Raw genomic sequence first — 15875 nt, 5'->3', positions numbered from 1 at the left:
AATTCATATCGTGCATCTATATCGTGAGACATAATCCAAGAGCAGTATCTTTAATTGTGCTGAGCAAACACACTCTGATGCTACGTTTAAACTCCACCTTCAAATCACAGGTACGGCATACATTAGGTGACATACAGACATGTTCGTCCTCCAAGATGCCTGAAGACGTTAACGCTTATTTTGTGGCCCAACGTCTCTGAACTACCATTTCCTTTGCTTCTTGTCAGGGAGGGGCGGTGGGGTAGCCTAATGGTTACAGCGTTGGCTCGTCACGCCGAAGACCCGGGTTCGAATCCCCACATGGGCACAATGTGTGAAGCCCATTTCTGGTGTCCCCTGCCGTGATGTTGCTGGAATATTGCTAAAAGCGGCGTAAAACCAAACTCAGTCAGTCAGTCAGTCCAGTCAGGGAAGGATGGTCGAGCCTGGCACAGCAAACCCACGCTACCCTTATCCCTCACCAGTTTATTACGATCTGGGAATCAACTCGCTCAGCAAAGGTACAAATGTACACGCTCAACCCACACGTTACAGGACCTTAGTGGCGATAACCAAGTGGTTAAAGCGGTCTCTCGTCAAACCGAAGACCTGGGTTCGATTCTCCACGTGGGTGCAAGGTGTGAAGCCAATTTGTGACATTGCTGGAATATTGCTAAAAGCGGCGTAAAACTAAAGTCATTCACCCACAAGACCTAAGAGAATCAACAGTGAACTTATTAATCAGCCACAGTGTAATTCATACCCTCTCCAGCTGCAACAGATAATCTTATTTTCGGATTTAAATGGCCATAAAGTTGTTATTTCGGGCTTTTGTGATGTTATCACGACAGACTTACAGTTTTAGTTTGACGAAAGCATTGATGATAACAGTATTTATGAGTGAACTTTAATCTGAAGAAGGCTTCAATGTACTTGCTTAATCTATCTGACCAGCGCAGTATGGGTTCCTAGAATATGTTTGATGCGCGTGATCAGTTTTACCTTGGGCAGGCTTAACATACTGGAACATTGCCCGTTAGTTGGTAATATTTCATTTGTCACAATGTCTAATCTTTAGTGTGTCGTTTGTTACGTGACAAACTTTGTAAGGTGATACAATTTGGAACCTGATAAACTTCAAACTATCCTTATTTTCCCCATGTATGTGAGAAGCGAGGGCGTCATTTCACCAAGAATCACAAGCCTACGCCAAACGGGCGTTAAACCTTGTAATTTGCAGTTGAGGTTGGATTGTTACAACGTGCGTGTACGTTGATTGCAAATATTGATGTCCGACTGATATGATGAAAATAAAGTATAAATGTGAGGTGAGGTGAAATGGGGTTTAACGTCGCACTTAAAAATATTTCGCTCACATGACGACGTGCATGCGTGTGTATTTGTGGCTTCTTGTACTAGCCAAGACTTAAGCTGGTTTTATAGTGCAAGCTCACTGAGATACCAAGCCGCAGTTAAGCATGAACACCCCACTCAGACACTTTGGGGCCGACCAGTCCTTGTTTTACTCATTAATGCCGAGCGCCAGGCAGGGAACAACAAGTACCATATTTTATCGTCTTTTGGTATGACGTTTGTGTCATCTTACGTTTGTGTACGGTGTTGCCCTGTATGTGTATCAGATATACGCCATGAAGGTCCGGGTTAGAATTTGTCTTCAGTAACCCATGCTTGTCGTAAGAGGCGACTAACGGCATCGATGGTCAGGCTCGCTGACTTGGTTGACATATGTCATCGTATCCCAGTTGCGTGGATCGATTCTCATGATGTTGATCACTAGACTGTCTGGTCCAGACTCTCGATTATTTACAGACCACCGCCATATAGCTGGAATATTGCTGAGTGTGGCGTAAAACTGAACTCACTCACTCAGAAATATATATATACACATGCATCCTTAAATCTAGTGCATTTAAATCGTTACTGTACACACTCTTAAGTTGCCCTTAAAGTCTGACGTTAGTTACTCTCAAGTGACTGACGTTACTGTACACATTGCCCTCAAGTCTGACGTTAGTGAACCAGATGACGTTACACTGCCCTCAAGTCTGACGTTAGTGAACAAGTCAGATACACATTACTCTCAAGTCTGACGTTGCCCTCAAGTCTGACGTTAGTGAACCAGATACACATTGCCCTCAAGTCTACTAGTGAACCAGATACACATTACAAGTCGTTGACGTTACTGTACATTGCCCTCAAGTCTGACGTTAGTGAACTCAAAGACTGTACACATTACTCATTACTCTCAAGTCTGACATGAACCAGATAGTCTACATTACTCCAAGTCTGACGTTAGTGAACCAGATACTCTTAACATTGCCCTCAAGTCTGACGTTAGTGAACCAGATACACATTACCCTCAAGTCTGACGTTACTGTACACATTGCATTCTCAAGTCTGACGTTAGTGAACCAGATACACATTACTCTCAAGTCTGACGTTAGTGAACCAGATACACATTACTCTCAAGTCTGACGTTAGTGAACCGGATACACATTACTCTCAAGTCTGAAGTTAGTGCACTGTACAGATTGCCCTCAAGTCTGACGTTACTGTACACATTGCCCTCAAGTCTGACGTTAGTAAACCAGATACACATTACTCTCAAGTCTGACGTTAGTGAACCAGATACACATTACTCTCAAGTCTGACGTTACTGTACACATTGCCCTGAAGTCTGACGTTAGTGAACCAGATACACATTACCCTCAAGTCTGACGTTAGTGAACCAGAACCAGATACACATTACTCTCAAGTCTGACGTTAGTGAACCAGATACACATTACCTGCCCTCAAGTCTGACGTTAGTGAACCAGATACACATTACCCTCAAGTCTGACGTTAGTGAACCAGATACACACATTACTACACATTGCCCTCAAGTCTGACGTTAGTGAACCAGATACACAGATACACATTACCCTCTTGACGTTAGTGAACCAGTCAAATCTGACGTTACTGTACCAGATGACGTTAGTGAACATTGCCCTCAAGTCTGACGTTAGTGAACCAGATACACATTGCCCTCAAGTCTGACGTTAGTGAACCAGATACACATTGCCCCTCAAGTCTGACGTTAGTGAACCAGATACACATTGCTCTCAAGTCTGACGTTAGTGAACGAGATACACATTACCCTCAAGTCTGACGTTAGTGAACCAGATAAATTGCATTTTCATATCTGGCACTTGTGTAACAGACACATTTAAATATGTCCGAAGTCTCCTAATGCAGCATACCCTCGCGTACATAAAATGCCTTTAGCCCTCTATTAATGTAATTAACATATGGATTACACAATGCAATGTGCCATGTTAGTTCCAATTACAGCAATAGCCATAAGCAATCTCTTGTTAAAATAAACAAACACTGTTGTCAGATTGTTCATATGCTTCAGTGGGTACACACTGTTGTCAAATACAACGTATAGCGCTAATCCCAACGCCTGCTACGTGACCCCAAAGAGAGAACCTAAGACAAAATCCCAAGGAAAACAAACACGTTATATGGGGTTATTATTCATAGAAACTAGTAATAATTTAAAACGAATATCAGTCTATGGGGGTTAGGTTCATAGCGTTTAATCGAAACCTTTTAACCTCTGGGGCCCTGAATCTAGCATCATATGGAAGTATATCATGGTTAGGGTGATAGTGATGATGATAATAGTGAGTGAGTGAGGTTTGTTTAAGGCCGCTTCAAACATTCTGTCAGTGATATCAGAGCGTGGTGCAGTCGCAAAGTAGGAGTGTGTGAGTTTAGTTTTACGCCACACTCAGCAATATTCCAGCTTTATGGCGGCGATCTGTAAATAATCGAGTCTGGACCAGATAATCCAGTGATCAACAGCATGCGCATCGTTCTACGCAATTGGGATTACACGTGTCAACCAAGTCTGCAAGCCTGACCACCCGATCCCGCTAGTCGCCTCTTAGGACAATCATTGAATTGGTTCCTGAAGATCAATTCTAACCCGGATCTTCACGGGTCCGCAAAGTAGGAGGAGATAGAGGTATTTTCAGTGTTTTTTCTTAAATCCACAAGCCCGTTATTAACAAGGAGAAAATGATTTCACAAATATTTAACATTACATGAAATTTGAATATACTCATGCCAATAATGGTTGTCACCCCTCCCCACCCCACCCACACCCCCTCTAATTAAAAAATTGAAGGGGTGACAACCATTATTGGCATGAGTATATTACAGTGTAACCGACCACGTTCCATTATCTTAGACTTGCCAAGGGTCACACTTATTATGAGCATAGGATATGATCCGGGACCAGTGTCTCTTTAGCTATAAGAGGTGCGGCGGGGATAGCCTAGTTAGTGGTTAAAGCGTTCGCTCGTCACGCCGCAGTCCCGGGTTCGATTCCCCACATGGGTACAGTATGTGAAGCCCACTTCTGGTGTCCCCCGCCATGATATTGCTGGAATGTTGCTAAAAGCATAACTCATACCCACTCACTCACTCACTTTAGCTATAAGATCCAATTGCGATACATTTATCTGTCTATACGGCTGTATCAAGATGTTTCACGTTGTTTGGTTAAACAACGTCCATTGTGTGCAACCTATAAATTCGTGGCATACTCACAACTGATCACCCATTATACAATTTATCATCAATGCTTCGGTCAAACTAAATGATGTAATTCTGTCGCGATAACGCCATTGGAGTTCACAATAACAACTTTATCGACAGTTTAATCAGTAAGTGCGATTATCCGTGATAGATGGAGTAGTTATAACACAGGGACGACAGACAGTCATAAATCATTCTGGGGGCTGTTTTAACTAAACTAGACTTCTTATATCCCAGCTAATCATGTTATCGTTTTCAACATCTTATGTTAGCATCTTAATGGTATATTTCCCTTTTATATTTTACAACATAAATGTGGGTTTTATAATCCTTGTAAACAATTCATATTTAACAAATACCTTTACAATGTATACTTATTTAAATATCCTATGTACTTTTAATGCACTTTGTGGTAAGCAATATATTGCCATTTTATGTAAATATCTTATGTCATTTCGTTTTACATCGTCTCTCATAACCATCTTTTGGGTGGCTAGCTGTACTTTTAAGTAAATTCTATGTCTGTATTGTATATTATGAGTTGAGACGTAAATAAAAAACAAACTGTCTATACTACGCCGTTTAGACAACGTGAATAGTGCTGATGAACCACGAGCCAAGTGATTTAGTGCCGAACCAAGAGACATAATAAAAAGAGATTTTGTAATGCGCACAATCCAGACGTAAAGCCTGCTCCAGGCGCTACAAAATAACGTCAAGAGTCTGGATTAGAGATATGAATTTGATAGGAAGGTGAGCAGAAAGGTCAGGTGCATTGAGAGAACAGGTGTGTTTTGAGTCTTGATTTGAACATAATCACGGCGAATACCTGGGATATTTGTTCACTTAATGTTTCCAACAAATAACAGTACTATTTGTCAGACCGGTATGTTGTGAATGTACCGACGCGTGAAGATCCGGATGAGAATTGATCTTCAGTAACCTATGCTTGTTGTAAGAGGCGACTAACGGGATCGGGTGGTCGGAGTCCTCTCACTTAGCCAGATTCAGTTACTTAGTGATATGCCATGCAACAAACACAGAGGTTCAGCAGAATGTAGACAGATACATGCTTGAAGCAAAAGATGTATTGCATAAAGAAAATTATGAATAATGGTGGCTAAAATAATTATGAATAATGGTGGCTAAACAAAGACTCACGCTTCAGTGGCTAATGCTAATTACCTGGCTCGCATCTCGCACCTAGCCATAGTGCAATGTTGTCTTGCCATTATTTATAACAAGACCTTTTTGGGTAGACTCAGGCTAAATGAGAGTGAACCACACCAAGGGGTGCTCAGGCTCGCTGACTGGCTTGACACATGCCATCGTATCCCAGTTGCGCAGATCAATGCTCATGCTGTTGATAACTGGATTGTCTGGTCCAGACTCGATTATTTACAGACCGCCACCATATTGCTGGATAATTGCTGAATGCGGCGTAAAACTAAACTCACTCACTCATCAATTCTCGTCAAACTAAAGTTGTGCAATTCTGTCGTGATGACGTCACTGAGGCTCGCAGTAACAACTTTATGGCCATTTGAATCAGAAAATAAGATTCTCTGTTGCAGCAAGAAAGAATTATATGACTACGCGGCTGATCACTAAACTCTCTCTTTGTTCTCTCAAGTGGGTGAGTTAAGTTTTACACAGCTTGTAGTAATACTGCCTACGTTATTGCGAGTTAATAACCGGATGAGGAGCCTGGTAATGCCTGGGATATTTGTTCACTTAATGTTTCAAACAAATAACAGTACTATTTCTCAGACCAGTATGTTGTGAATGTACCGACCCTTGAAGATCCGGATGAGAATTGATCTTCAGTAATCCATGCTTGTCGTAAGAGGCTACTAACGGGATCGGGTGGTGAGGCTCGCTGACTTGGTTGACACATGTCATCGGTTCCCTATTGCGCAGACCGATGCTCATGCTGTTGATCACTGGATTGTGTGGTCAAGACTCGATTATTTACAGACCGTTGCCATACAGCTGGAATATTGCTGAGTGCGGCGTAAAACTAAACTCACTCATTCACTGAAAGATGGAATATATACTTCGCCCTTGTGCGTTTGCTCTGCACAATGGGAGACGTTGTTCCTGGATTACGTCTGATGCACGTTATTTTAACCATGGAAGGTTTCAAATACAGGAACTTGGTCCTTCACTATGTTACACTTACCTTATTTCACAATTTATAAGTCTTAACATGTCGTTTTAAACGTAATGAAATATTTATGAAATCTTTGTCTATATACCCATGGCAATAAACGTCTTTACAAACAGCTTATCATTTAATTATGGCAATGATACATTTGATATTGCGTCTGACTGTTATGATCACGTTCTTTACACTCCTAAATACATGCCTTGCACCAGGTCGGCGACCTGTGAAATAACTATCTCCTGAAGCCAACCTTATTCTACAGCGACCTACATCCATTAGAGGAATCAAGTGGAGAGACAAGAAGATAGCTGCCCCAGGCTCAATGCCCAGGTAATCATTTGTGAAACGTTTCTTTCCGAATCATCAAATTCTGGCACAGCCTATTTCCGATCAATACAACACCTATAAAGGATTTCCTATAACAAAAATTCGCCTGACACCAGGAAGTGTTTGTCTCGAGACTGGAAATCAGACTGTGAAACTGTAGCATAGCTTGAACAAAGGCCCACTTAAAGGCTACTTGTTAGAGACAGACTATATCTGTCGGCTCCGCTTCAAATACATACCCCAAAACCAGCCGTGCGTTCTGGGTTTTTCAGCACACTGCCCTTGCTAGAGGGTTTAACCAAAGCGGTAAACGTTCAAAACCTTCATCCCTTCAGGTTGTCCTCTAACAATAAGCTGTGATATGTCTGAATACTGTTCAAAACATCGGAAAACCAAACTCTCTCACTTATAACATGCATTGCGTTTTAATGAAAGTGACCTATCACATTTTTGTCAGAGCCAATTCGTTTCAGAACACATTTTTTCAAGACCTGAAGAAAAACGGTACCAAGGTACCAAGGAAAGATTATTTTCCCCATTTCCTTCCCAGAATACGTATCTCTGTCCATCAACCGCCAAGCACACCACCACTATCCCTCATGCCTCCCACCATTCCTCTCCCTATTGTCAAGGGGTGGTGGTATAGCCTAGCGGTCAAAGCATTCGCTGGTTACATAGAAGACCCGGGTTCGATTCCCCACATGGGTGCAATGTGTGAAGCCCATTTCCGGCGTACCCTGTCGTGATATTGCTGAAAGCGGCATTAAACATTACTCATTCTTACTCAGGTTTATTATCAAATGAAATGATCATTTGTCTTTTACATACATCCTGTATTGTAATATTGTCCTTGTTGTATGCGTAAGCATGCGAAGTGGAGTTCAGTGCCTTATTATATCACTATAAAATAAATAATAAGTGAGTGAATATGGTTTTACGCTGCGTTCAGCAATATTTCAGCAATATCAGGGCTGCGGACACCAGAAATGGGTTTCACACATTGCACCAATGTAGGAAACAAACCCGAGTCTTCGGCGTGACGAAGCGACCACTTTAACCACTTTGCTACCCTGACGTCCCAATAGGCCGTAAGGTCCAAAGACAACTCTTGTAGTACTGACGTGTTTATCAACGGTTTTATCTGGTAATTGAAGAGAATCCTCCTACTCACCTACCTAAATAATATAGTTTTAAGCATCAGGTGCCGCCACAGAGTCAAGCGGATACATTGAAGATGATAGAGCTTGTAATGATGTCTGTTGGCCTGATTGCAATGTACATCGTTTATCCAACGTCGCGCAATACCCCATGGCCCAGTTCCACTGCCGCCTACACACATGCAGCAACTAATACGACATATCGCATGGCTTTAAACTCACAGATTAACTTCTTCCTTGGGGGTACAATCAGATCTATGATGATCAAACAGCTCATCCTCACCTTACAGGGACATCCGTGTCCAGGGGGCTCACACAGGCCATGTCATCGTCTATTTCATCACGTGATCATGTGGTGTGCCCTTCATGGACATGGCGTCTTAATGGCAACGTGTCAAGTGAGTGAGTGAGTGATCTAGGTTTTACAGCAATTCTGCGTTGTCAATCGATCAGAGTTACAGATCTACATTTGAGGTTATTCCCTAATGTCTAAATTATAACGTCACACGGGGCTCTAGGATCGTAGGCCTTTCAGACAGATCAGTTGTATACATGTTGGACCAATCACCGAAATTACGTAAATGGCGACTAACGGGATCGAATGGTCAGGCTCGCTGACTTGACAGAGACACGTCATTGTATCCCAATTGCGTAGATCGATGCTCATGATTTGATCACTGGATTGTCTGGTCCAGACTCGATAATTTACTGACCACCTTCATGAAGCTGGAAAAAGTGCGGCGTTAAACAACAAACAAAACAAAACAAACAAACAAACAGCAAACAAACAAACAAATATAACCCCGTAAATTATATTTCATTGTAGACTTTGCACAATGTTTCTGATGACGTGAATCCAGCATTAACACTCACGACCTGCATGCACGTGAGCTCGGCTTTGACCATTGTTTTATAACATTTGTTTTCTGTGCTCTAATGGCTTCTCTGTGTATTTCATGTCTACGTTGACGCACATATAATCTGGTCTCAGACGCCAGTACTTGTTTAGAGAACATTTGCCTCGCTTGTATGGATGCAGATGATTATTTCTGGAATTGCAGCTCAAACCTGACGGATAAAAACATCAATTCTGCAAACTGAAAGGTTTGGATATATTTCTGGTCCATTGTGAGCCGGTGATGTGCCCAGCCTGAGCCCGCTGTGTCTCAATACCTGAATACAAGTATATATTACCTACTGGACTAGTTAACTTTGGTGGGGTAGCCTAGTGGTTAAAGCGTTGGCTCGTCACGCCGAAGACCCGGGTTCGATTCCCCACATGGGCACAATGTGTGAAGCCCATTTCTGGTGTCCCCCGCCGGGATATTGCTGGAATATTGCTAAAAGCGGCGTAAAACTAAACTCAGTCAGTCAGTCAGTCAATTTTGATTTATCAAAGATAAGCAACGAGGGAGTGAGCGAGTATGCTTTTACGTCGCTTTAAGCAATATTCTAGCAATATCAGGGCGGGGCATACCAGAAATAGGCTTCACAAATTACACCCATGTGTGGAATCGAACCTTTCATCGTGACGAGCGAACGCTTTAATCACAAGGCTACCCCACCACCCTTTCACCTTTGATTCTTGTAGGTATCAAAGTCTCCTTTGTCCTTAGTATGGTGATCTACCTTCAGTTGTTGGCTATCTGTGTTTTATATTGTATGGTCTTCTTCAATTAAAATGTTTTAGTCTTACATGCTAGTTATATATTCTTATCTGTGCTACTGTCCATCGCCGACAGGTTTTACTCTTCAAAATGTATTCATCTTTATTATATACTACCCATCAAAAGTTTAAGACTCACTTAAAGCACTCACTATATGTTATGCATATAAATATGGTTACATCGAAGATGAATTTCTCCACTAACTTGAGGGAACCAACTGCAAACCAGATATGCAGATGAACTGAATCTGAAGGAAAACGCATCAAATTACTGAATCTGAGCAAATTCGCTTAAAATGAACAGCTGCGTTTGGTGTAAAGTTTTGTTAAGAATTCGCTAATTTTCACTGACTTTCATCATTTATTGAACTCATGACAATAATCTTTTCAACGTTACGAATTTGTTTTACAATACCTCCGTTCATCTGTAAACAGTACCTTTAAACAGTATGGAAACATTTGGCAAAATCTAGTTAGAACAGTTGACTGAAGTAAGTGGTTATATTTTACACTAGTGAGTCTAAACTTTTGATGGATGGTATATAAATTGGTTTCGTCACGATATGGCTGAGATATTGCCGATGTGACGTTGACTATTATCTCACACACTTTCACCCTTGAAATGTACGGCAAACACGGAGTAGACATATACAAGCAAGGCAATTTGTCCTAACCCCATCACCCTACTATGCAACCAAACACGGTGTTTGAATGAGAGAGAGAGAGAGAGAGAGAGAGAGAGAGAGTAAGAGAGAGAGACAGAGAGAGACAGAGAGAGGTGGGGTCAGTGAAATAGTTATTTCAAACTATATTTACTTGTTATGTAACAAACAATAACATTATGCATGCTGTCGAGGAGGTAACTTAGTTAACTTAATATCGGTACGGCTTTGAACAGAGTCGTTTATATCAGTTATGTGACACATGAAACTTGACTCACTATATAACAACGATGAAACAAACGATAGTGAAAACTACCATGTTTCGTCTGAACCAGTGCCACATGAGGAAGGTCGCCATCTGATGCAACTGCTGGTCTTAAAGCCAGTCTATACGGGTGAATCTGATGCAACTGCTGGTCTTAAAGCCAGTCTATACGGGTGAATCTGATGCAACTGCTGGTCTTAAAGCCAGTCTATACGGGTGAATCTGATGCAACTGCTGGTCTTAAAGCCAGTCTATACGGGTGAATCTGGTGCAACTGCTGGTCTTAAAGCCAGTCTATACGGGTGAATCTGATGCAACTGCTGGTCTTAAAGCCAGTCTATACGGATGAATCTGATGCAACTGCAGGTCTTAAAGCCAGTCTATACGGGTGATTCTGATGATGCAAGTGCAGGTCTTAAAGCCAGTCTATACGGGTGAATCTGGTGCAACTGCTGGTCTTAAAGCCAGTCTATACCGGTGAATCTCATGCAACTGCTGGTCTTAAAGCCAGTCTATACGGGTGAATCTGATGCAACTGCAGGTCTTAAAGCCAGTCTATACGGGTGAATGCTCAGGTCTTGATGCAACTGATGATGACTTAAACTGCAGGTCTTAAAGCCAGTCTATACGGGTGAATCTGATGCAACTGCTGGTCTTAAAGCCAGTCTATACGGGTGAATCTGATGCAACTGCTGGTCTTAAAGCCAGTCTATACGGGTGAATCTGATGCAACTGCTGGTCTTAAAGCCAGTCTATACGGGTGAATCTGGTGCAACTGCAGGTCTTAAAGCCAGTCTATACGGGTGAATCTGGTGCAGCTGCAGGTCAGGGTGAATCTGGTGCAACTGCTGGTCTTAAAGCCAGTCTATACGGGTGAATCTGATGCAACTGCTGGTCTTAAAGCCAGTCTATACGGATGAATGCAAATCTTGCAAGCCAGTCTATACGGGTGAATCTGGTGCAACTGCTGGTCTTAAAGCCAGTCTATACGGATGAATCTGATGCAACTGCAGGTCTTAAAGCCAGTCTATACGGGTGAATCTGATGCAACTGCAGGTCTTAAAGCCAGTCTATACGGGTGAATCTGATGCAACTGCAGGTCTTAAAGCCAGTCTATACGGGTGAATCTGATGCAACTGCTGGTCTTAAAGCCAGTCTATACGGGTGAATCTGCAATGCAACTGCTGGTCTTAAAAGCCAGTCTATACGGGTGGTGACTGCTGGTCTTAAAGCCAGTCTATGATGCAACTGCAGGTCTTAAAGCCAGTCTATACGGGTGAATCTGATGCAAGTCTATACAGGGTCTTAAAGCCAGTCTATACGGGTGAATCTGGTGCAACTGCTGGTCTTAAAGCCAGTCTATACGGGTGAATCTGGTGCAACTGCAGGTCTTAAAGCCAGTCTATACGGGTGAATCTGATGCAACTGCTGGTCTTAAAGCCAGTCTATACAGGCGAATCTGGTGCAACTGCAGGTCTTAAAGCCAGTCTTTATGGGTGAATCTGATGCAACTGCAGGTCTTAAAGACAGTCTATACGGGTGAATATAAGTGAATCTAGCAGGGCATATGAATCCTTTTGAAAACTAATAATAAATCCTAATGATTAAACAATAAGATATGGAACAAAACACCTGATAGACTAAATCTTAGTCTATCCGACATCAAGAATGAAGGTGTGAAACTCAAGACCACAAATAGATGTAATCCCGCTCATAGAGAATGCAATGAGCATCTATTTTGGAATATCTGTTATTGAGAAATCTTTTTTCGATCTACATCAGTGTCCTGCCGATTTCCGCCGTCTCTACATCATTAGCGACTGTAATCTACTGGTGCCAGTGAAAACCGGTGTAGTGACGAGCCCAGGGCTCATCTTACCTTGATGAGGTGACTCGATCTTTGCTAATTCCGCTTTCCTATTTTCCTATACTCTGTTTTCCCATTTTCCTATTATTCTGAAGTGACAAGTTTGAACTGGGCATATCTACTATTATTAAATCCCAATTCTGAAATTTGATTAACATCCCCAAAGAGATCGGTAAATTAAAATAAGAAGCATTTATAACTTGTTCAGCTTTTTGTATGAGAATATAACTATTAAAACACAGTCAGCTTATGACAAGAAGAGAGCATATTCCATTGTTAAATATTAATTGGAAATATTGATGTCTATCGGGTTTTCAACTGACGGAGCGACCAGCCACGTGGCTGTAAAACCCACGTGCATCGTCAGACGCAGAATGGGATTTTGCAGGGGGTAAGCCCCAACCCTTTTGCAGACACCTTACCTGTTAACTTCGTGAAGTAGGTATTATGTGCACGTCGCTTTCATTCAATATTTGGATACACTCGCAAGCAGAATAATTGAATATTCTGCTTCAGCGTCCACGACACTGACCCAAGACCCTGCCTGGCGTTCGGCATTAATGGGTACAACAAGGACTGGTCGGCTCGGAATCAGTATAATGTGTCTGAGTGGGGTATTCATGCTTCACTGCGGCATGGTATCTCAGTGGGCTAGCACTATAAAACCAGCTTATGTCTCGGCTAGTACAAGCAGCCGCACTCTACAGTACATACACATGCATGCACGTCGTCATATGAGCGAAATATTCTCAAGCACGACGTTAAACCCAATTTCACCTCACCTCACCCAAGACCCAACGGGACCTACTGGCCAAGTGACCCTGGCAGGCAAACACTAAATCACGAGCAGGTGGTGTGGAAAAACGGAAATGATTTCTTTTGAATGTGGCAAATTAACTATCAAGGTTGACAAGAATTGTTTGAGATAGATGACGTATATACTGATATTGACGTCGATATTGACGTTGGTGTACATGCATCAACGTTGTGGCTTCTTCTGGAACACCATCGTGCGGTGTAGTTGAAGCCTTAACGATGACATTACCTGAAATGTGTCTCCGCTGGCACTGATGAAGGAGAGAAAGATCGTATTGTATTCTACACCTTGATGTGTACGACTGACGTGACCAGCATCAAAATAGAAGTTATTTCCTGAAATGTCGTTTTATGGAAAAACGGCTTTCTCTTATTAACATTCACGTTTGACAGCTCTGAGCTGAAGAACAGAACAACCCCGACATTAAATATATAATTTCTGTAATTGTGGTAACCAATTACAGTTCCTTCGTTTGACGGAATATCGATTAAAAGAGTCTACAGAGCTCGATATTTTGAGCGGCAATTAGATACTGACCAGGTAGCATTGGGCGTACTGAACAAAACAGCAGGGAAAGTATATATATGGATCATTGCCAGTCAGTGAAGTCACCAAGTGTTCACGAACAGGACAGCATTTTCTGGTATACAAGTGCGCCTCTCAATCAATTTTCATTTAAAAGAAATTGTTTGTTATCTGCAACAGTACATCACCACTCCTGCAGGACTGTAGTGGGTTCTCAAATCCCAGAGTGCTAAAAATGAACAAATGCATTCAGGAATATCAATCCGACAGTGAAGCCTCACGTACAGTCACAACAAGAGAGCAATATCAAATAATTACGCTGCTTCAGTTCATACGTTACACCTAATCTCATATGAAATTGATGTTATGAGAGATTGTCACCAAAATACTTATGTAACACATCATCATGTCAAGGTTTATATACTCATGCCAATAATGGTTGTCACCCCTTCAACTTTTTAATTGGAGGGGTGTGGGGTAGGGTGTGAGGTGTGTGTGAGATTGTGGTGGGGAGGGGTGACAACCATTATTGGCATGAGTATATTCTATACACAGTAACCCGTGAAGATCCGGCTTAGAGTTGGTCTATGGAATAATTAAGAATATGGAATAATATTTCTGAAACCGAAAGAAATCGACCTTCATTACAAAGTTTCAAGTCGTATTTAAAGTGTGAGCAACCTGTAGCTCCATCATATTACTCGTTTGGTATTAGAAAATGTAATATTATTCACACAAAGTTGAGATATATGATTAGTCAGTTAAATTATGATCTGTATCGTGTCAACATGAAACACTCTGCTTCTTGTTACTGTACATGTGGCAATGCTTGTGAAAATGTACATCACTTACTATTAGAATGTAGACTGTACAGCATTCAAAAGAGATATTAATGTTAAATATTAAAAAATATTGTAAAACGTGATTCTCCAATCACATTGTCACTGATGTTACTTGGAAGTCCTGACCTGACTATTCAACAGAATGAATGCATTTTCAAATGTGTGCAAACTTTTATTCATCAATCAAAACGTTTTGAGTGATCACATAAGTTGTGTCCCTTCCTCTCTTCTCTCTTTTACTTTCCTATCTCTTCTCTGTATTCTTTCTTAAGATGTATATAATTGAAATTGTATGTATGTAAATATTAGGGAGCGGGTATTTTAAGTTGGATAGCTTCTCCCCAATCCCTTTCACATTTGTGAATTAAATATGTTTAAATTATAGTTGGTCTTCCAACCCATGATGAACATGGGTACAAAGCACCGATATTTTGTTTAACGGGCGTGTCTCGAGACGTACATGATAACTGATAGATAATATGGAGAAACGAAATTATTTAAACTTTTTAAAGAACGACTTGTCTGTGTAGTACCTTCATTCGCAGAACCTGGACGTAGATTTTAGATGTCTTATCAAGAATGCACAAACAGGTCAGTTTGGTAGACCAGTGCTTCGGGTCCAGAATAGAATAAGTAATATAAGCCATTTAGGAATGAGATAAGCCATGAGATGTGAGATGATTAGTCAGGAAATCATTTCAAAGATGATCCCCGCTTTCGAGAAGCCAATATAGTTCAATTTGCAGTTTGTCTTTGTTTGTAAGCTCTTTAAGTCTGCATCGATGTATATATACTCTTCTCAGGCCTTTCTACATTTCTAAGTCTCCTTCTGAAACTCAAAGAACAAACATATCCCTCGATCTGAGGGCGTGGTTCGCGATATAGTATCCATGTGGATGGTCCTATCGATGTGTTAAATATATCCCTTTATCCGAGGGTGTGGTTCGCGATACAGAATCCATGTTGAGGGTCCTAACGATGTGTCCAAAATAT

Source organism: Haliotis rubra, unplaced genomic scaffold, assembly GCF_003918875.1.
Source record: "Haliotis rubra isolate DU_JTF1 unplaced genomic scaffold, ASM391887v1 Scf461, whole genome shotgun sequence".
Taxonomy (NCBI): domain Eukaryota; kingdom Metazoa; phylum Mollusca; class Gastropoda; order Lepetellida; family Haliotidae; genus Haliotis; species Haliotis rubra.
Note: the sequence above shows the minus strand (reverse complement) of the source record.